This window comes from Ursus maritimus, unplaced genomic scaffold (genome assembly GCF_017311325.1).
Source record: "Ursus maritimus isolate PB19 unplaced genomic scaffold, ASM1731132v1 scaffold_2, whole genome shotgun sequence".
Taxonomy (NCBI): domain Eukaryota; kingdom Metazoa; phylum Chordata; class Mammalia; order Carnivora; family Ursidae; genus Ursus; species Ursus maritimus.
In genome coordinates this window covers 22,027,716-22,051,155 of record NW_024424452.1, presented here as the reverse complement: position 1 = coordinate 22,051,155, position 23,440 = coordinate 22,027,716, and the positions used below count along the sequence as shown (strand labels likewise).

The 23,440-nt window shown below is 42.0% G+C and overlaps 1 protein-coding gene across 1 annotated transcript in view; it reads left to right on the top strand.

The window, feature by feature from the left end:
• The window catches only part of HS3ST2 (heparan sulfate-glucosamine 3-sulfotransferase 2), a 240,819-nt gene that overhangs the window by 17,637 nt on the left and 199,742 nt on the right, over window positions 1-23,440 (top strand). Inside the window, exon 2 of the transcript XR_005836034.1 lies at window positions 3,578-3,762. The gene's annotated coding sequence lies outside the window, so the exon portion shown is untranslated. The remainder of the gene's footprint in view (window positions 1-3,577; window positions 3,763-23,440) is intronic.

Sequence of the window (23,440 nt, the reverse complement as noted above, 5' to 3'; positions counted from 1 at the left end):
CCACAGGACCCAGATTCCCTTGCATCAACAGGTGGTCATCAGTTAGCCTTTACTAAGGGAACATGAGCAGAAGTGACATGTGTCACTTCTGGGTCAAGGTCTTTGAAGAAGTGGGTGCCTGAGTGCAGGTAATCCAAAGCCCTGGGGGAAAGCAGAATTATAAGACGAAAAGAGCCTGGGTCCCTGGGTCACTGCATGGACGAAACTTGCCTGCTGACCAGAAACACTCACTGGACTTCGATGTGAGTGAGAAATAAGGGTGCATTATGCTAAACCACTGGAATTTGGAGATTTTCTTATTACACCTGCTTGGATTACCTTTATTAACCATACACTGGCTGACGAGCCAGGCACTGAAAAATCTTCATCTGGTTTAAGGCACTTTGATCTCTGGACACAGGGACGCTGATAAAAGCAATGAGTCCTAATGTCCAGCATGGAACATACTGGGTAGGTAAGGAACTTTTGTCCTGTAACAACTATTCTGAAAGAAAAGAGAGTGATATTTGTTACCAGATAATGGGATGAGTAGAAAAGGATATTAAAGATAAGAGAGGATTGTAAAAGCAATACCTGTTGGGACAGGCAGGCAGAAAATGATTTCTGCTCCTTCAGAAGGGGGAATATTTCCAACCCCAGTTGTGTTTAAGCCTCTGATGACAGGCTTTGTATCCTCCACCGCACTAACCCTGCAGGGACAGTTCGGGCAGTAACCAGGGAAGAGGATCACTTTGCAAATAACACGTTTCAGTATCAATAACAATAAATACCCTTGAAAGTCTCCACAAACCAGGCAGTAGGCTAGGTAGAGTGAGGACAAAAAAACCTGCCAAATTATATGTCTTCAGAGTGCTTACGAAGCAGTCAGGGTGACAGAACATAATAATAAGAAATATTAAGGAACAGAGGCCAAGTATAAAGTGAATGGGGAAAAGGGAGCTGACACAAGTCTTCAGGAAAGAGCAGCCCCACTTGGGCTGTGACATAGCATCAGGCAGAGTCCTTGCTGGGACTCTTATTTTGGCAGCTATATCTGGGTGAAGTGCAAATAAGAGGAGGCAAAGTCTCTGCAGGACATTTGGTTTTAAAAAATTTTAAATAATTTTTAGAATTTGGGGAAACATACTATAAAAGTGAGTCCTTTAGGTAGGGGTCATTTGGCATGTGAATAGTGACCACAATAAAAACTGCAAACCAATGTTCTGAAATCCTTCCAGCATCATAGTCCTGCAATTCTGATTGGAGTCAATACCATGCTTAAAAAAAAAAAAAAGAATATATATTTTTTTGCAAACAATAAATATTTTAAAAATTAACCATCAGAATGGACACTGGCCTTGGAAGGGACCTGGCAGCTCCCAGCTGTACTCAGTGTTAACCCTTCACCTGCTGAATCATGGATAGGTTGGGGAAGGTTCTTTGAGCGCAGGGTGTTGGGAGAGTGGCTTTTCCCAACCAATCAGAAGTATTTTAGCAATCCACACTGCTGCACTTGTGCATACTGGCCAAACAGTGACTTAGTATAGAATCATAAAAGCAAAGACATTACAGAGAAAATGGAATCTTATTATGATCCCACCTTTCAGAGAGGACTTTTGCTAACAGTTTAGAGTATATCCTGCCAGATTTTAAATTTTCTGTGCAAACATAAACAAGACTATGCATTCTGTACCACAAATTTGCCATTTCTCCCCTCTCAAAGCAGAGTGCATTGTGAACATTATGTGATGTGGGCACACAGAATTACCTTATGTTCTTTTCCTTTTATCTCCTAATTAGAAGTTGTGGACCTAAATCAATACCATTACTGGAGTGTCTTTATGCACTACCAAGCTGCATCCTTCCACTCACACAGCATTTTAAGCACACATTGTTCTTTGGTGTTGCTGTAAGCTCTATCAAGGGTCTTCTCCTGCAGCTACTCTTACCCCCCATGATCTTCCTGGTTGTTCCTTTTCATTCTCTCCCTCTCCCTCCATGTCCTGCAGGGCTCACCCTGATCTTGATCTCCTAAGCAGACTTTAGCTTTTGGAAGGATCTATTGTGCGTCATTAATTTCTCGGTCTTGTATCTCTCTCTCTTGCTTCATGCTTTCCCTGGTTTAATGTTCTGTCCTCCACCCCCTGTCAGATGCTAGGAAGATCCTCACTGGTCTTCAGACCCTACTTTTCCTTAGGCTTGTCTCATGGCATTCACATCAGGAATCAGATGGTGGAAGACTTTAAATTCAAGGTTATGTCTTTTGGGGTTCTAAGCCATAAATAAGGGGAACAGATGAACTGACACACAGAAAGTAGTGTTTGAGGTCAGTGGGGTAGGAAGGGGCAGGATAGAAGACAAGATGCATAGAATGACAAGCCTAAGTTTGTGGCAAGGGCAGTCAGGGATCTGTCCAAGGTGCTGCATGATGCGTGCTTCTGAAACATCATTGGCTCTTCAGGGTATCCATTTGCACGTTTTTATTTGCAACAGCAGCAACATGAGCCAGGCGGGACTCATAGGATGAAAGTTTTTCTTTGCTGGCCGGGCCAGGAGGATAGTCACAAGGTGGAAGTTTGTCTTTCCTGGCTATGCTATCTTTACATAAGAAGAGTCAGAACAAATAACCAACCACTATAGGAGGCTGGCTAGGTTTTGTTTCTGGATGTATATGTTCTCTTGAATGTCTTGCAGTCCTCTCTGATTCAGAATGTCTGGAAATGAATTCATCACCTTAGTCACTAAACTTACCCTTTTCCGCCTTTCCCCATCCGACAGAGGGCACCATCATTCCTAAAAGATAGAATCAGCCTCAATTCTGCCTTTTCTCTCACCCACCTCATACAGTCTCACCATGTTTTGTTGCATCTTCCAAAAACAGACCTAGATCTCATCCTTTTCATTTCCACTGCCACCCTTATGGCCTCTGGCACCATCCTCTCTCACCTATACCACTGCAATGGCCTAGACTCCTCCTCCTCCTCTTTCCCTCCATCAATCTCCTCACAGCCATCAGAAAGATTTTTTTACAATATAAATCTAATCAAGCCATTCATTTGCCTAAACCCTTTAATGGCTTCCCACTGCCTTTGGGAGATAAAAGGACTCCTTACGGTGATCAGGCCTTACATGATCTGGCGTCTTTGCTTTATTTTATGTCATGCTCCCCCACTGTTCTACAGTTCATTCTTTTCTTCAAAACTGACATGCTCTGTCCAGACTTAGGACCTTTCCTCACACTGTTCTCTCTGCCCGAATGATTCACCAGTCTCTGCCCTCACCAAGCTAATGCGTGTTTCATTTCTTAGCTCAAAGATCACTCATCCAGAATACCCCACGTTGGTTTAGATCTACCAATTACATGTTCCTGAAATACTCTGTACATCTTCCCAATGTCCAGTGAACGTAATCAAAGTTTATTTCCCTTCTAGATTTTTTTCCATCAGGGAACAGCCTGCATCTCTCTTGTTTACCATGGTATCATCTATAACCACACCTGACACTTAGCAGGTGCTTAGTAAACATTTGTTGAATAAATAACACACTGGATGAGAACTGAGATAAGTGCCCTCAGATCTGGGTTCCTTACTGTCCACAGGCTGAAGTGACCTGAGAGGCAAGGGTTACGAGTCTCCAGCAGCTGCATATTGCAGAGAAAAGGCCAGCAGATGTTCTGACTGCTTCTAGATGTTGCTGGTGGGCTGTGTCAGATGGGGCTGCCAGCCAGGCCTTGCCATGTCAGGAGACCTTGGGGAAGGAGCAGATCTCAAGCTACAGCAGATGGTAAGTGCTGTCTTTAGTCTTTAACATTTAAGGGAAAGAACTGGGAATAGACACTCAGCTCAGTGGCAGTTATGATGCCTTTAAATAAGCTTTGCACATCATTTACAGAAATGCGTATGCCTCCAAAATTCCTAATTGCCCTTAGATTGTGTAGGAACTTCCTCCTGTCCATTGTTCTGTTCTCAAAGCCTAGTACAGAGCAAGCCCTCCCCGCGCTGGGCAGGCTGCCTGCTGAAGGCAGGCACATACTGAGACCTAGTGGCATTTGACTGGCCTTGGGTAACAGATCATCTTCTCCAGGAGAGTCACACTCCCTGACAGAGGAGACTGTGTCTTTTGCCTCTTTATATCTCCCCCAGTTTACTCAGTTGTTCTACCCAAGCCAGTATTGGCCCAGGTGGGAAGATGCCATGTGCCTTATCATATTTTCTTGGAGAACAAAGATTTCTGAATAAGGGAAGTAGGGCTTGGGTAGGTATTTCAGTTGGCTTCCACTTGAAAATGGAAACGTGAGTACCTACTTCATAAGATTATTGGAGAGATTAAGTAAAATCATATGATGTGAAAGGACCCAGCCCGTACCTGACATATAAAAAGGTAGATTTGAAGATAGCGTGGTGGTTTTGGTCATGGGCCTTGCAGTCATAGGGTCCTGGGTTTAAACCCTGGCTCTGTCACTTAGTAGTTTTGCAAACCTGGCAACTTGTTTAACTTCTCTGAACCTCACTGTCCTCATGGAGAAAATGGCACTAAATAACAGGATCTAACTCACAGAGTGGTTGGAGGATTAAATGCAATATTGCATAGAAAATGCCTGGCTGTAGAGTAAGTGCTCAATAAAAAGATAATACTCTTTAACATCATCATTATTATTGGACAGAGGATGATAAATAGGGCATCCTGGCCGTTTGAAATCATCTGGGAGAATTTGGGATTGGGGGTTATATATTGATACCTGTCATCCTTCCAGTGATTCAAGCTAAAAGCTTGGAATTGTCCTTTAATCCTCTGTTTTTCTCACTCCCCACAACCAGTGTTACAGGTATTCCTGTTGGCTTTACCTTTAAGATAGAAGCTGGCTATGTTCTTACCCTCCCCATTGCTACGACTCTTGTCTGAGCCACAGTCCCCTCACTGCTGGATACTGCTACAGCATCCTCGCTAGTCTCCCGGCTTCTCTGTTTCCAACAGTCTTCTCAGCACAGCAACCAGAAGGATCCTTTACCAAACACAAGTCTGCCCATGTCTCTTTGCTCAAAACCTTCCAGTGGCTCCCCAACTCCCGTAGACTAAAAACCAAAGTCGTTCCAGTGATGAAGAGGCCTGGTAGCTTTCTCCCTATGTGATCTACTTCCTCCTCTGTTCCTCTCTCTCCTCACTTCCTACTCTCTCCTTCACTCATTCTGTTCCAGCCACACTAGTTTATTTGCTATTTCTTTTTTAAAATTTTATACTTTAATTTTTAGTTTTCTAATTTAATACTTTTAATTTTTAAATTTTACACTGTAATTTTTTATTGTAAGTGAACTCTATGCCCATGATAGGGCTTGAACTCATGACCCTGAGAACTACCTACTGAGCCAGCCAGGCACCCCTATTTGCTGTTTCTTGAACACACCAGGCATACTCCTGTTGTGGGCACTTTGCATGGGCTGTTCCTTCTTCCTAGAATGCTCAAAAAAACATTAAATGTTCACTAAAGAATGAACCAAAAGGAGGCGCCTGGGTGGCTCAGTTAAGTGTCCAACTTTTGGTTTTGGCTCAGGTCATGATCTCAGGGTTTTGAAATCGAGCCCTGTGTTGGGCTCTGTGCTGAGCATGGAGCCTGCCTGAGATTCTCTCTCTTCCTATCCTGCCCCCCTCACTACCCCCGCTCTCTCTCTTAAAAAAAAAAAAAAAAAAGGATGAACCGAAGGGAAGAAACTTTATAGATCGAGAGTCAACTTATACATGAGAAATCACAAGGCCTGCAGAGTATTTAAACATTTAAAAAGATTTGCTACCAACTTTTATTTTTCAGATTACAATCCAAATTTAAAAATTCTAATTAAGACTAAAATGATCTGGTAACATTGGATCCGCAGTCCCTAATGGAAAGTGTGGGTAGAATGGGGAAATGGTTGCCCCCTTTGGACTAGGAAGACCCTTTCCAGTTTCCTGTGATCCCAGCCCAATCCCACTGTCTTCACTTGGGTTACCTTCTGACCCCTGGAGGCATCTGGGTTTGCTTCTTTTATTTAGCTTTGCCAGCAGCTCGAGTGTATGCTCCCATCTCTAAGGCGTCCCGTTCCTGTGGGCCTGGTCTCCCACCTGCCTGGGCTCTCTATTCATGTTTTAAGTAATTAGATAGTGGGGTGATTGACCATGGAAGATCAGTCCTCAGTCACTCCCGAACACATAAAAATATTCATGAATACATGAAATGAAAATGTTTCTCTTCTAGGAACATCCATCAGAGGGGTGATGTTTATGTAACATTGTTAATTGGATTTCTACAATGAGATATTCAGTTGTTTAGGGTTTGTCTGATGCGTCGTGGGCTGGGATGGCAGCTCCTGGCAATGATTCAGGGTGGCTCCGTGTGCAGGGAGCTGAGCCGCCATCTGACCAACAGGCTGGAGAGAGGAAGGCGGGTTGAGGAGGTCACTGGGAGCTCTTAGGGTCCAAACTTCTTATCGGTGAGCTGCACAAAGAACACCCTCTCTCAGATTTATCCACAATTTTAATGAGTGTCCTCTTTGAGATAATGACCCATATCTGGACTTGCACAAAGCCCTGAAAATACTCCTACGAATTGTGTTTTATCTCAAGTATTGCAGTGTGCAGCATCCAACATTACCATTGATATTATCTTTTGAGAACTCTTNNNNCTTTCCCAGGTTCTTTATTAAGGTTTAATTAAATTTTATGTGTTATCAATTAGGATTAATCTACATTTAGTCTGAATTAGAAGGAGCCAATTATAAATAACACCACTTCTCATTTATTCCTGAATGCAAAATGAAGGTTTTTAAACTTCTCTTGAAAAAAAAAAATCCACAACCCCTCCGAACCAAATGTGCACTTTAAAGAGTTTTATGCCCAGGAGGCGGAAAGTTCTATTAAAATAAAGTAAAAAGATGAGAATTCTTGTAGAAAGGTGTTACAGACAGAAAATGGGGGGTAGTGAGGGAAGCCCAAATTGTGAATAAACCAGACATCTAGGAGGAGTTTTAAAAACTTGCATTTTCTATTTTTACCCATTTAGAAAGTATAGATCTTCCTTGACTTAAGATGGGGTTGTATCCCTATAAACCTGTTGTAAGTTGAAAATATCGTAATTCAAAAGTGCATTTAATACACCTTACCTACTGGACACTGTAGCTTAACCTAGCTTGCCTAAAAATGTGCTCAGAACACTTACATTAGCTGACATTTGGGCAAAATCATCAAGATATAAAGCTTCTGCACAGTGAAGGAAACAATCAACAAAACTAAAAGGCAATCTTCGGAATGGGAGAAGATATTTCCAAATGACATATCTGATAAAGGGTTAGTATCCAAAATCTATAAAGAATTTATCAAACTCAGCACCCAAAAAATAAATAATCCAGTTAAGAAATGGGCAGAAGACATGAATAGATATTTTTCCAAAGACGACATCCAGATGGCTAAGAGACATATGAAAAGATGCTAATCATCACTCGGCATCAGGGAAATACAAATCAAACCCACAATGAGATGCCACCTCACACCAGTCAGGATGGCTAAAATTAACAACACAGGAAACAACAGGTATTGGTGAGGATGCGGAGAAAGGGGAACCCTCGTGCACTATTGGTGGGAAGGCAAACTGGTGCAGCCCATTCTGGAAAACAATATGTTGGTTCCTCAAAACGTTCAAAACAGAATTACCTTACGACTCAGCAACTGCACTGCAAGGTATTTATCCAAAGGCTACAAACTTACTGAGTTGAAGGGGCACCTGCATCCCAATGTTTATTAACATCATTATCAACAATAGCCAATTATGGAAAGAGCCGAGATGTCCTTCGACTGGTGAATGCATAAAGAAGATATATATATATATATATATACATATACATACATACACACACATACACACACACACACACACACACTGGAATATTACTGAGCCATAAAAGGAACGAAATCTTGCCATTTGCAACAATGTAGGTGGAGCTAGAGTGTATTATGCTAAGTGAAATAAGTCAGTTAAAGACAAATACCATATGATTTCACTCATGTGGAATTTAAGAAACAGATGAACATAGGGGAAAGAGAAAAGAGAGGAAGGCAAACCATATTAATGACAGAGAACAAACTGGGGGTTGCTGGAGGAAGTTGGGCAGGGGATGGGCTAGATGGGTGATGGGGATTAAGGAAGGCCCTTGTGATGAGCACTGAGTATTATATTTAAGTGATGAATCACTAAATGCTACTCCTGAAATATAGCATAATAGTATGCTATATGTTAACTAACTAGAATTTAAATAAAAACTTGAAATCTTAAAAAAAATCATCCGACACAAAGCCTATTTTACAGTAAAGTGTTGCGTATCTCATGTGTTAATTGAACACTGTATTGAGCATGAAAAACAGAATGGTTGTACAGGTGCAGAGTGGTCGTTGACCCTCGTGATCTGGTGGTTGAATGCGAGCTGTGGCTGCTGCTGCCCAGCATGATGAGAAAGGATCCTATTGCGTGTTGCTAGCTTGGGAAAAGATCCAGATTCAAAATTCCAAGAAAGGTATTGCTTTTGCACCATTGTAAAGTCGAAAAACTGTAAGTTGAACCATTTATAATTCAGGAACTGTCTGTATATGGATGCTTAGCTACAGGTATCGCAGCATTTTGTTACAAATAATTTTGCTGTAGCTCCAGGAGTTTTCCAGGTGGCGTGTGATCTAAAAGAGAAATCCCTTTTCCCACCTCTAGCCACAGAGCTCTACAAAAACCCATCTCCGTGGAGGGGAAGAAGGACCTGCACAGGCAGAATGATTGTACTTGGTAGGAACGCATCAAAAGTTTTCCTTCTGCAATGCTGGCTGGATGTAGGTCATCTAAGTGGCATTAGTTGTGAGAGCAGCAATAACATTAGGGATGTGGTCATCCATGGGTATTTGAGGCAGAGAGACTTTCCGGTTTAAAGTGTTAACCTGGAGCAGTGGCAGAGAGAGAAACAGAGAGTGCGCCGCAGTTTCTGACACATCTCTATTTCTAGAAGAGGCCACGTTGTTTGATGCTCTGTTGTGTTCAGTGAGACCAGTTCTGACCAGTTCAAACATCTCCAGTTCTTTTCCTTCTGGGCACAAGTAGGCTTGCACTCTTCTCCTTCTCCAACCCTGAATTTGGATAGGGGCATGAGGTTTTTTTGGTCAGTGACATGCAGGAAGTGAGGGGTGTCAGTTGCTTGTGGAAGCTTTAAGATGTTTTCCCTATTGCAGCAATTCCTTCTTGCAGTGGAGACACAGATCAGATAGAGTGCCCACTGGTCCTGTGTGGGCTGGACCCTCCCTCCCAATCTGCACTGGTCATGTAGCATGAGCAAAAAGTAAACTTGTGTTGTGTTAGGCCATTGAGATGTTGGGGGTTTTATTATTTCAGCATAATGCAGCTTATTCCACCTCTAGAACTTCTCTAAGACTTTTTTTCTTTTTTTAGAGAGAGAGAGAGCGTGTGTGCAAGCAGGGGGAGGGACAGAGGGAGAGGGAGAGAGAGAATCTCAAGCAGGGTCCACACACAGCACAGAGCCTGATGCAGGGCTCCATCCCACAACCCCGAGATCATGACCTGAGCCAAAATCAAGAGGTGGAAACTTAACTAAGCCACTCAGGTGCCCCCTTCTCTAAGTTTTGATTACTTTAAGTTTTGGTACCTACCTTATTGAGTTACATCAGGAAAAAAATGAGGTAATTCACAAAAATTGCTTCACTCATTATCTGGCACACAGTGGGTACTTAATAAATGAGTGCACTTGCTGGTATTGTTGCTGTAGTTGGGGATGCCTGTGTGTTGTGTCTAAATGACCCTATCTGTGACACTGGGATGGTATGTTCAGTGTCTATGGGAACTGTTAGTACTTCAATATCTGGCCCTCCATCCTAATCAGGAGTCCCACAGCAGGCTCCCTTGATTCCTCTCTGTTAAAGAGTTTCCAGAATAGACAAAGCCTTCTAACACATAGTTCTAATTACTTTCTCCTTTTCCTTACAACACTATCTAATAATCTCATATAGTTGAAGGAAGTACAGCCTAATGTAACAGTCCATTTGGGGAGCCACTGTGTTTTCAATGAGCAGTAGGAGACTTAGCTTGCATAGGCCTTCTGACTCATCTGTGGACTCAAGCACTCCTTTCACACAAATATCCAGCCGTTCCAAGAGCAACTTGTGACTTGTCTAACTTGGGTCTCTGCACAATTGCTGGCTTGGGTCTCATTTGAGCATGTCTCACCTATGCACAGGTGTAAACCAAGTGACTCGTAGAGACTTGAATGCTCTTGGTGACCAACAAAGGTCTACACTGTGAACTCTTCCCATGGGCTTGGTTTGCTGTTGTGCCACAAACCCTCTGGAGGTTGTCACATAAGAGGAAACTTCAGGGACATTCAGGAACAGTGATGAGGCCAGTTCAGATATTACCCGGACCCAGAATTTAGAATGTCCAGTTCTCTTGGATGGTAGGGTCTTGTTCCAGAATCAGGGTGTGATCCCACTGTGTGCAAACTCACTACAGCCAGCAATGTTTTGGTTGCAAATGACGGAAACCCAGTACAAACCCAAAAGAAAATGTGTTGGCTATCTTAATTGGGAACTGCAGTGGCTAAACCCTTCCAGCTTCAAGTCTGGCTATATCTGGGCATTCAGATGATGTAATTAGCTCTTCTCTCTCCCCACTCTGATTTATTTTTTCTCTATATGGATTTTCCTTTTCTTCACTCTTTCACATGGTGGCACTGACAGCACGAGCACCTCTGGCCTTCCATTGCTCTTGTACCAATGATTTCAACAAAAAAGACTAGACTGTGCTGCTGTTTTGATAGTTCCAGCAAAAGTACTGGGGAGAGCCCTGGAGTTAAGTTTCCTACTCTGCTGCAAACTGAAAAGATTTTAAAAATCCAATAAAGAAATAGGCAAAAGATAGGAGTAGGCAATTTTCAGAAGAGGAAATGCAAATGGCCAATAAGTGAATTAAATTATGCTCATTCGTATGGGGGAAGGGAAAATGTAAATAAAAAGACAGTAAGATCATGTTAGAAATTCATTAATTTGGCCAAAATGGAAATGATTCATAATCCATGGCTTCTGACTATGTGGGGGAAATAAGGACTCTCTTATACTTTGCTGGTATGAGTAAGAATTGTTTTCACCATTCAAAGTAATTTGTGATTTGTTTAACTTAGGGTATTGGTTAAACGAAAATCTGGAAGTAGCTACTGAAATTTAAAATATACATACTCTTTGGGTAGACAAAAATACCAGATCAATAGAAAAATGTTTATTTATTACAGCATATTGGATACTTGCAAAAATTTGGAAACAGTCCAAATGTACCAAAATAGGAAATTATTGAGTAAATTATATTATTTCATACTCTGGAGTTTTATGCAGCTATGGGGGAAAAAAAAACCATGGAGATATATCTATAATATCTTGGTTTTTTTTTTTAAAAGATTTTATTTGTTTATTTGAGAGAGCCAGCGAGTGTGTGCACAAGCAGGGGGAACGGGAGAGGGAGAAGCAGGCTCCCCACTGAGCAAGGAACCTGATGCAGGGCTCGATGGATCATGACCTGAGCCAAAGGCAGCCGCTTAACTGACTGAGCCACTCAGGCGCCCCCCTATAATATCTTGTTAAATAAAGAAAGCAAACTTGTATGGGATGATCTCATTTTTGACAAGAAAGAAAATCTATTCATGTGACTTTTTATGGATGCCTGTTTGCATTAGCGCAGCAAAAACATGGAAAGATACATACCAAGTGGTTGACATTAGTTAGCTACTTTGAAGGGAAGGGTTCTTGTGAGTATGTGTTGTTATTATCGTTTGAGAGGAAAATTCAGCAAAGTATATTTTAAAAAGGACAAGGTGTTATCTGTGTCCCTGAAACAAATGATAACAACACATAGACTTTGCACTTGGACTTGCAACAGAGCATCTGAAATCCTCAGGTAGGTGTGACGGAGGTGGGGGTTGGGAATCTGCAGGTCTTGTCAAGAAGGGTCTGTTTCATATGTAGCTGGTAAAAGCTCCTCTGGGTCAGTCTTGGTTGTGCTGCCACGCTCTGCCGCAAGGGGGTGGTATCCTCCATTGACCCTGGTTATGATGGGCCTTCCATCTGAAGAATGGACACATGAGGTGCATGTGGGGGCGTGCGTGTTACGTTTCAGCAAATACGCTGTCTTGCAGGTGGAGAGGGGATGAGGTCCTGGGCGCCAAAAGGTCTTTGCCGTTCATTAGGTTTGAGTGGCCTCATTTGGTTGTGTGAGGCTCCTGTTGTGGGTTAAGGTTATTTGTGGACCGTCTGTGGAACCTAACATTCAAACTGTGCTGGGCTAAAGGGCAGAGGATTTCGACTCTGCTTATTTTTCTTTTCATTTTGTTGTTGTTATTTCGACTTCTGGGACATAACTAAGGAGTTGATGTTATTTTTCAGAATTACCAGACTTTATGTTTGTGTCATGATCAGTTGGCACATCTGTGGAGCAAAGGTTTATGGAATGTTGGACACTGTGGTAGGCACATCAGTGGCCTTGCTCTTGTACTTTGTGTTTTTCACATTTGTACTGAAACAGCTATTGCTGTATGGAAATAAAGAAAAAAGAACAATCTCCCAAGTAATTATTGAGTCAAAGGAAAAATAAAATATATAATCAAAGACCACTTAGAGAATAATGGGAATGTGACTCATACATATGAAAACTTACAGGATATAGCCAGAGCCCTTAAATTGCTTTTTATTGTTGAAAATAAAAATAAATGAAGTTAGCTTTAAAATCAAGAACTATGAAAATTAGAAAAAAAATTTTCAGGAAGTAAAAAAAAGAATAAATCTTTTCAAGAACAAAGGAGAAATCCATGGATTCAAAAACAGAAAAGCTCAAGATATAATAAATGCATCCGAGAAGTGGTTCTTGGAAGAAAACCAATAATACAGATAAACCTCTGGCATATTGACTGAAGGGAGGAAGAACAAAACAAATAAAATTATAAATGAGGAACTCAGAAAGGCACGTGGGAGATTAAAACCCAAGATATTACTATGCACAAATCTTTGTAAAGAAATGAAAAAAATCCAACGGTGCAGATTTTTTGTGCCATCTCAACGACAGAAATTGACTCATGAAAAAGTAATGTGTGAAGAGAAAAATAATCATATAAAAATTAAAAAGTTAAAGTGTTACTAAACGGTAGCTCTAAAATAGCCTTCTTGAACAGAGATTTTTCTAATGTGTTTTTTTCCCCCAAATTTTCCAGTAGCGGATTTTTCCTATACTTGACTAATGGTTCCAGATTATAGAAAAGCATGGAAAACTCTTTAATTCATTTTATGAGGATGGAACAACCCTGAAATCCAATCTTGAAGAATATAATCGGGGGGTAGGAGAGAACAGAAGACCAAGGCACTAGATGAAAAACTATAAATAAAATAATAGCAAACAGAATTCAATAATACATTAATAGAATCGTTCGCCATGACCAAGTAGGATTTAGCCCCAGAATGCAAAGACTTTTGTTTTTCAGATCAATTTTATTAAAAAAGAAATAAAAGAAAATCTCATAGATTAGTTGAGGCACCTTTTTTGCACCCTTCCTGTATTTCATTCTCTCCCCTCCTTCCTTCCTTCCTTCCGTCCCCCACCCCTTGCAAAAACAACTATTTTCAAGTTGGTATTTAGCCTTCTAATCTGCGTTTTGTATCCCTACAGTTTTTATGCGCCCATAAATATTCAGCTACATCTTATTTTGTATGTTCTTAAAATTTCATAACTGGCTTTATTCTAAACGTGGCCCTCTCGAATTTGCTTTTTTTTTTCCTATTGGCATTATGTTCTCAAGATTTATCCATGTTGACGCAAGTAGATCTAGCTCATTCATTATACAAATGCACTATATTTTATTTATTCTTTATTTTCTACACGTGGACATTTAGGTTGTTTCCCTTCTTTTTGTGGCTATTACAAACAATGCTACCACAGCATTGCATACTTTTCCCCACATACGTGTGTGAATGAGGTTATAGTTTACTCTCTTATCTGCCGGGTATGAGAGTTCCATCTCCCACAGCCTTGCTAATTCTTGTGTGGGATGGGTTTATTTCTGTTTTAATATTTGTCTCCCTGATTTCTCCAGTGTTCAGTGATCAAGAGTGTTTCCTTTTCTCTGAATTCTCTTTATATCTATTGTCTAATTTATAGTAGATTAAAAAATCCTTTTCCTATTGATTTGTAGGATTTCTTTTTATATTCTGTTGATCCAGGACTATTTAATAACAAGGAATGTATTAATATATTACACCAGAGAAATAGATTAAAAAAATACCCCATATGATATGTCAATAGATAACGAAAAAGCATTCAGGAGAACCTGAGATTAATTTTTTATAAAAAGCTCCTTGAAACTTGAGGAATAGAAGCATGATAAAATTATCTTTTTTGAACAAGTTACCCATCAGACTTGCTGAGGAAACATGAGATGCGTTCTCATTAGAGATAATGATGCTTACTGTTAGGGGCTGAATTGTGCTCCCCCCAATCCATATGGTGAGATCCTGACCCCTAGAACCTCAGAATGGGACTATATTTGGAGAGATAGTCTTTAGAGAGGTAATTAAGTGAACATACGATCACTAGGATGGGCCCTCATCCAATGTGACTGATGTCCTTGTGAGAAGAGGAAATGAGGACATAGATGGGCACAGAGGAATGCCCCTGTGAAGACACAGGGGGAAGGCAGCCATCTATAAGCCAAGGAAAAAGGCCTGGAACAGATCCTTCTTTAATGGCCCTAGGAAGAAACCAACCCTACTGCCACCTTGATCTTGGACTTCTAGCTTCCAGAATTATGAGAAAATAAATTTCTGTTGTTTGACCCACCCAGTCTGTGGTACTTTGTTATGGCAGCCCAAGCAGACTAATACACTGACCTTTACTTTGTGAAATTTTTTTTTTTTTTTTTTTTTTTTTAAAGATTTTTTATTTATTTATGTGACAGAGAGACAGCCAGCGAGAGAGGGAACACAGCAGGGGAGTGAGAGAGAGGAAGAAGCAGGCTCCCAGCGGAGGAGCCCGATGTGGGACTCGATCCCGGATCGCCGGGACCACGCCCTGAGCCGAAGGCAGACGCTTTTAACGACTGCGCTACCCAGGCGCCCCTACTTTGTGAAATTTTTGATCGTTGACCATATGGCATTACAGAGATAAGAGGTACAACTATGAGAAAGAGACCAATGTATCATTCCTAAGTGATGTATCATGGAAACTAGAATGTTGTCAATGGGATGGTTCAGGAACATGGTTGGATCTCAGATAGACGTTTAAAAATCAATAACCAGTAAGAAAGCTATCATTAAATGTCTTACTTGCAATATCAACAAAAAATAACCAGACTGTAAGAGGAGAAGTGCATGAAGAAAACGAAAAATTCACTGAGGGGTGCCTGGGTGGCTCAGTCAGTTAAGCAGCCCACTCTTGATTAGGCCCAGATCATGATCTCAGGGTCCTAAGATCTATCCTTCTGTTGATTGTCTCTCTCCCTCTCCCTGTGTTCCTCCCCCACTCATGCGGGCATGTGTGTGTGTGCTCTTTCTCTTAAAAAATAAAATAAATAAAATAAAAATTTACTGAGCAATGCAGATGGTTTAGATAAATAGATGTATCAGTTGCCTGAATAGGAGCCTAAAGAGTTTAGAGATTTAAATTCTTCCAAAATTAGCTTACAGATTAACACATGGAATTTACACTGTTTGCTACCTTAATAAAGTAATTCTGTGGTCCGGTGAGGACAACATGGGAAAGGATTCCTAACAAGGGACTTGAAACACCAGATACGATAACGTATTACAAAGCTCTAACAATTCAAAAAGGGTGACATGGTGCAAGAATTCAGAACCAGGGAGGTGGCACAGATTCTTAACCATATGTCCCTTTAACAGTCAGCAAAGATGGTAAGTGGAAAACAAATGATGCAAAGATAATCTTTTAAAAATCAAAGAGGTATGGAAGCTGGAATAAAGGAACCAGGACAGGCAAGTAAGGTTAGGAAGGGTTGTGGGTATAGTTGTCAGCCAGTGAGAGGAAAGACCGTGCCTGACTCTGACCCCCATTTCCCTTTGCATCTCTTCCTGCTGGCTTTGGAGAAGGGCTACAAGATGGTCAGAAGCACCCTTGCCCTTCCATCCTCATTCCCCCTCCCTCCGACTGAGTAGACTTTCTAGGAGGGACCGCCGAACCCCCAGCGGAAAAGCCTCATGTACTAGAAATCATGCTTGGGGTGTTTCATAGAAATCATACAGGTCAGGACTTTATGGTTGGCTAGAAAAGTAAGCGGTCTCATAGATAACATTCATGCTTCTCAAAAAACCGTGCCTGGAGTGGGTGGTCCCCCAGTGAGTACTCCGGCTCATTCTCTCATGTGTGGAACTGGTCTTGGAGGCACAAGGCACCAGGGATCCTGATTGCAGTAATGCAGCCCTCACCCCCCCCCCTCCACACAGAGCAGGCCAAAGAGGAAGGTTGCCAGGGGTCTTGCCAGGCTAACTATGGGAGTGGGAAGCATCTGGGAAGTGGAAGCATCCTGGGCCTCTTATTCAGTGCTCTGCAGTAGGCTTTAACTTGTGCAAATGTCATGAAGGAGTAGGAGAATGCATTATGAGGTAATGTTCCAGTGTCATGTATGGTCTAGAACAGGAATTGGCAAACTTTTTCTGTAAAGGGCCACGTGACTATTTTAGGCTCTGTGCGCCATATGGTCTCTGTTGCAACTACCCAGCTCTGTCCTTGAGTGTGAAAGCAGCCATATGCAGTAGGTAAATAAATGGGTGTATGTTCCAATAAAACTTTATTTACAAAAACAAGTGGCAGATGGGATTTTGCCCTCAGGCCAGAGTTTGCAGCTCTGTGGTTTAGAACTTGATTTTGTAGTTAGACCCATCTCCACTGCTTCCTTGTATGACGTTGGTAAATTATTTTACTTCTTGAGATTCAGTTTCCTCCAATCTAAGATGGGGATAATGATAGGTCTATAGGATTGTTGTATATAGTAAGTGTTCAAGAAATGTGAACTTAATTGTTGGTTTGTTGTTCACATCATTATGACTATTGTTTCTTGTGAGGAACAGAAGAGACTCAGGAAGGTCACCCCAGGACAAGCACCATGCCCTCATCCTGGCTTAAAAAAAAAAAAAAATCGGCGCCTGGATGGCTCAGTTAGTTAAGCATCTGACTCTTGGTTTTGGCTCAGGTCATGATCTTGAGGTCGTGGGATCGAGCCCTGTACTGGCTCCTCGGTCAGCATGAAGTCTGGTTGAGGTTCTCTCTCTCCTTCTGCTCCTCCCCCACCTCATGTGCTCTCTCTCTCTCTCTCTCTCTCTCTCTCTCTCAAATAAATAAAATCTTTAAAACAAAATCAGAACACTGATTCTACTTAACACTTCTGTCAGCAGGCACGAGTCTTTAACATTTCCAAGATGCTGTAACATCTGTTGGCAGGTCTTTGGATATACTTTACATCAAATCTGAATTCCTGAAGGATCTGTGCTTATTTTTGTAACTTCCAGTTGGAAGTTGAACTGGAGGTTTTCATGGAACTCAGAGAGGTCATCACTTTACAGTTGTTTAGGAGACTAAGTCACTGTCCCCATGAGTCACGTCTGACTTCTCAAGGGTCCATGACACAGCCAGACCATCCTTCTGCGCTGTGGCTGAAATTCTTTCTCACTAGGCAGTCATTTGTTGCTGGACATTTAGGAAGGAACACACATTTTCCTTCTACTCCTCTCTTCTCTACTGGAACATCCCCAAGTCCCTGCTCTGGGACTTCTGTGGCGATGCCATTTTGTCACTGTCAGGAGCCAACATGTGGTCTCTGAAAAGCTGGCTCTTACTTGATGGAAGAGCCTCTGGCATTAAGAATTCCAAATTATTTTATTTGATTTTTTTCAGAGCCAATAAATCAGTGTCTGAAATCTATCTTGCAGCCTTCTCCTCTTCGCATCCCCACTGTCCTGATGCGGACCATCACTGTCTCACTCTGTGGTGACTGGACTGGCGTTCTGGTCTTCGTCTTCTCTTACTGGTCCTCATGCAGCCCCCCACCTGGTTCTCCGTGCAGCAGCCACAGTGATTTTGGAAAAATGCTGTTTAGATTGTATCAAAAATTTTAATGGCTTCCCGCCAATCTTAGAATAAAATCCAAACTTCTTACAGTGGTCTGTTAACGCCCTGCATGACCTGGCCCCTGTTTACATCTCACCTTGTTATAGGGGCTGGTACACTAAGTACCAGCCACACTGGTCACCCTCATATTTCTTAACACTGAAAGGCCCCCTGCCTCTGAACTTTGTACACAACCATTCCATGTGTGATCATGCTCATATTAGTTTCCTCTGGCTGCTGTAACAAATGACCACAAACTTTGTGGCCCAAAAATGACACACATTTCAGGATGCCTGGGTGGCTCAGTCAGTTGAACATCTGCCTTCGGCTTGGGTTGTGATCCCAGGGTCCTGGGATCGAGTCCTGCTTTGGGCTCCTTGCTCAATGGGGAGTCTGCTTCTCCCTCTGCCCCTTCCCCTGCTTGTGCTCTCTCTCTTCATGACAAAAAACAAAACAAAAACTAAAATCTTCCCTAAAAAACAACAACCCCCCCATGTTTCTTATCTAATAGTTCTGGAGGTCACAAGTCCCAGGTGGGTCTCAGTGGCTTGAAATCAAGATGTATTCCTTCTGGAGGCTCTAGAGAGAGAATCCATTTCTCTGCCTTTTGTAGAAGTAGAGGCTTATTGGATACCTTGGATCCTGGCCACATCACTCTGACCTCTGCTTCGCTTGTCACAGTTTTGTTTCTCTGACCTCCCTTTTTCCCCATGAGGACCCTTGAGATGAGAGTGGGACCCATGGACTAATCCAGGATAATCTCCCCACTTAACAATTCTATACTCGGTCACATCCGCAAAGTGCCTTCTGCCATGGAAGGTCACAGATTCATAGGCTCTGGGGATCAGGACATGGACATCTTTGGTGGGGGCCAGTGTACTTCCCAACATAGCCAACTCTCTAGTGCTGAATTTAATGGGCCTCCTCAGAGAGGCCTTTCAGCCAATCCCATCTATGTAGGATTTCCCCGATCTTTCGTCTCATAACACTGTGTGACTTTGCCTTATTGCAAATTCCTCAATAAATATGCCCCATTATTAAACCTCTTTTGATTGTGTATGCACAGACCTTAACAGCCTGCATCGCCTCCTCCTAAGATCCTCTAGCTAGACAGGCTCCCTTCTCCCCACGCACAGGGTTGGTCCTTCCCTGGCCTGGCCTGAGCTGAAATCCTGGAGAAGGAGCAGATAGAGATGATCTTGGCTCACCCTCAAGACAGTCTGAGTAGCAGGCTTCCATATCCAGTTTGATTGGAAGGCCAGGGGCACAGCCTCCTGACTCCTTTTTAGTGGGGCACTGGGTCATGTCTGTGAAAATTGAAAAGTGGAGGGTTTTAGTGCTCTTTATAGACATGACTCTTGCCAGTTAGAGAGTTACTGGCAGGACCTATCCTTGACTGAACCAGCAAATGGTCTGGCTGGAGTGCTTTCTTACACTAAAATTTATGAGTTAATCACAGCTCAGCGAGAAACTTTTCCAGCAGCAGGCTTTCAGTTTTAGGTTGGGCTCCGCAGAAGCAGCCCTGCAATGAGGATTTGTGTAAAGTGATTTATTAGGAGTTCTCAGGGAATACTGGTAGAGAAGTGTAGAAGTGGGTTGGGGACTGGAAGAGGCAAGAAGAGTGTAGTGTCATGAAGCAAGGTCCCTTGGAGGGTCATCGTGGCTCAGTCCCACAGGGGAGCTCCAGAGGCAGTACAGGTCACGCCTGACAGTTGTCCCACAAGGTTATACACCTGTACCAGTCACTAACTGGTTAAGGGCTAAAGGGAATTCCCTAAAGGGATTGGAAATTCCTAGCCACTTTGGGCTCTTGGCATACCCAGGCAAAGAGAGAGCAGTTCTCTGACAAGGAGATACAGGTGTTGGCCGAGTGAAGGCACATCTGGAGCTGCACACCTCTGCTTTTGTGCAGACAGTGATGAAGGGATCTGAGTGTGTGTGGGCAGACCCCAGAAGCCCAGCTATGTTCTTCTACTCTTAAGTGGACCCGTCAATTCATTCAACACACACTCTGTGCCAGGCTCTGGGGATGCAGGTGACAAAGGACATGGGCCCAGCCCTCATGAAGTTTGAAGTTGAGTAGGGGAGACAGACATTAAGTTTTAAAAAGGGAAATTACAATTGTGTGTAGTGCTGTGGATGAGAAGGCATGCTACCATCGGAGTAGACCTGGTGTGGTGGATGGGTGGGCATGGAAGTCTTCTCGTGATGCTGAGCCAAGAGCTGAAGGGTGAGTACAGTTGAACCAAGCAAAAGGAAGAAAGAACATTATAAACCAGGGGAGCATGTGCAAGGGTCCTGAGGCAGGAATCAGCAGGAGGAAGTAAAGGAAAGCCCATGTAGCTGGAGTTCCAAGAGCAGGGGCAGTGGTAAGAGACCGCCTATGGCTTGCTGAGGGATGATTTTTTTCCCTGCTTGCCACCTAATCTCTTTCTGATGCTGTCCAGTGTCTTTCAGACCCAGATCTGTAGGGCCATTCTACAGTACGTTCCTTGGAAGCCAAGGGGAAATGGGGACATAGAGAGGATGTTAGGTGGGCGAGTCTATTTTCAGCTGTTCATCTTTTCCCCACTGTAGCTTATAGCTGAAATTAATACATAAATTTACAGCCGCAAGTCAGTTGTGATAAATAATCCCAGAAGTGTTCCGATTATTTACATTTTTATGGAATCTTGCCTGAGCAAACCCAGAGAGCTCACTAGGCACTTGAAGAATTATGTCTTGTTCAAAACCAATTTAATAGCAATGGAAAATAAAGCCATCTGTGGGAACTTGTAGAGTAGAGTAGTAATTCTCTGCCAGATGAGCAATATACAAAAAGCACCAAATGAACCCGAGCACACATGCTCAAAGAAGAGTAACAACTGCAACTTAAATGAACCGTCCGAGGACATCAGCCCTCCGAGTGTCTCTTGCTTACATGTCATTCAGCTGAGCATTCTGGTCACGTTGTGATGTGAGCAGAGTCCTCATGATGGCTCTGTACGCAGCAGTGCTGACTGGAGGCAGGTCGCACAACAGGGAAGAAAGTTTGCTTAGTGTGGGGGGGTCAGCAGCATGGGCTTGGGGCCAAAGAGTTGAGGTTCACATCTGGGTTGTCACTAGCTATGTGACATTGGGCACATCACTGTTTGTCACTGTCCTAGTGCATAAAATGGGATAATACGAGTTTGTGTTCTTCTCTCCAAACCCAGCTAACAGCATTGGTTTCCTGTTCTTTCTTCCTTCCTTCCTTTCTTCCTTCCTTCCTTCCTTCCTTCCTTCCTTCCTTCCTTCCTTCCTTCCTTTCTTTCTTTCTTTCTTTCTTTCTTTCTTTCTTTCTTTCTCTTTTCATAGTTTATCACTTATTTTCAAAAGCTTTATTGAGGCATAATTTACATGCATTAAAATTCACCCATTTTAAATGTACAGTTCGATGAGTTTTTAGCAAATTTATATAATTGCGCAATTACCTCCACAATCCAGTTTTAGAATACTTCCATCACTCCCCAGGGTCTCCTCATTTCCATTTATGGTTGATGCCTGCTCCCACCGCCAGCTCTAGGCAACCACCAATGTGTTTCTATCTCTACAGTTTGTCTTTTCTAGACGTCTCCTGTAAGTTGAATCATATAACAGGTAGTCTTCAGTGGCTGGCTTGTTTCACTTAGAGCAGTGTTTTTGAGATCTAGGTTTTGGCATGTATCCATAGTTCCCTTTTATTGCTGGCATGGATATACACCCCATTTACCCACTCACCAACTGATGGATACTCGGATTGTCCAGATTTTGGCTGTTATGAATTGCTATACACAATTGCATACATGTCTTCGTGTGGACATATATTTTCACTTCTCTTGAGTAGGTATTTAAGAGAGAAATTGCTGGGTTGTACACTAAGTAATTTTTAAAGAAACCACCAGATCATTTCCAAAGTGGTTGTACCATTTTACACTCCCATGAGGCTTGTAGCTACTCTCTGTCCTAACCTTTGATTTATCCATCTTTTTTATTTAGCCCCTCTAAATATGTTGTGCCATCTCGTTGTGCTTTCAGTTTGCATTTCTGTGATGGTAATGGTGTGCGCACCTTGTCACACACTTATTACCCATTGGTGTATCTTCTTTGGGGACAAAATATCTTCAGATATTTCGCCCATTAAAAAATTGGGTGGTCTCTCTCCTTATTATGGAATTGTAACCATTCATTAGTTTGGATACAAGTCCTTTGTCAGATACGTGTTTGACAAATGTTTTCTTCCAGTCTGTGGCTTGTCTTTCCATTTTACTTACCACTGTCTTTTATTTATTTATTTATTTATTTATTTTATTACTTTTTTATAATGATTTTTTATTATATTATGTTAGTCACCATACAGTACATCCCCGGTTTTCGATGTAAGGCTCGATGATTCATTAGTTGTACCACTGTCTTTTAAAGAGCAAAAGTTTGAAATTTAGATGAAGTACAGTTTGCCAACTTTTTCTTTTATGGATTGTACTTTTAATGTCAATACTAAGAAATGTTTGCCGAGACCAATGTCACAAAAATTTCCTGTTATGTTTTCTTCTAGAAGTTTTAGCTCTTATGTTTGGATTATGACCCATTTCCAGTTAATTTTTTGCACGTGTTGTGATTTAACGGTCTAAGTTCATTTTTTAACATAAAGAGATCCAATTGTGTTTGTACCATTTGTTGGAAGATTACCCTTTCCTCATTGAATTACCTTGGCCCCTTGTTGAAAATTATTTATATGTGGGTTAAATTCTAGACTCCTTACTTTTGTTTTGAGGAATAACCTTCCTCCCACTTGCTGCAGGTTCATGAGACAGTAACTGGAGACCCCATCCTCTCCTAGACGTGGAATGGGTGCAGGAAACAAGCTGGGATACCCTGATGCTTTCTACCTAGGATTTGAATCCTGAGCAGTGAGACAAGGTGACAGATAATGGAAGAAGTTTGATTTAATTACAAAGGTGGTCTCCTAACCAAACTCATTCTATGACTTTCAATTATAACAGCTAACACCCATAGACCCATTGGTAGTCTATGCTCAGCACTGTAGTAAACACATACACTTATTTAATACTTACAATAAAGTCATCAGACATGTACTATTATTATCCCCATTTCATAGATGGGAAAACCAAAGCCTGCACAGCCCAGGTAGTTTGTGCAACCTCAAAGCTAGTGAGTAGCATGAACAGGATTTAAACCCAGGGAGTCTGGTTCTAGAACCCTAGCTTTTAAACATCAGGCTATTCTATTTCTTCTTTTTTTTAATTAATTTTTTTTTTTTTAGTAATCTCTACATCCACTGTA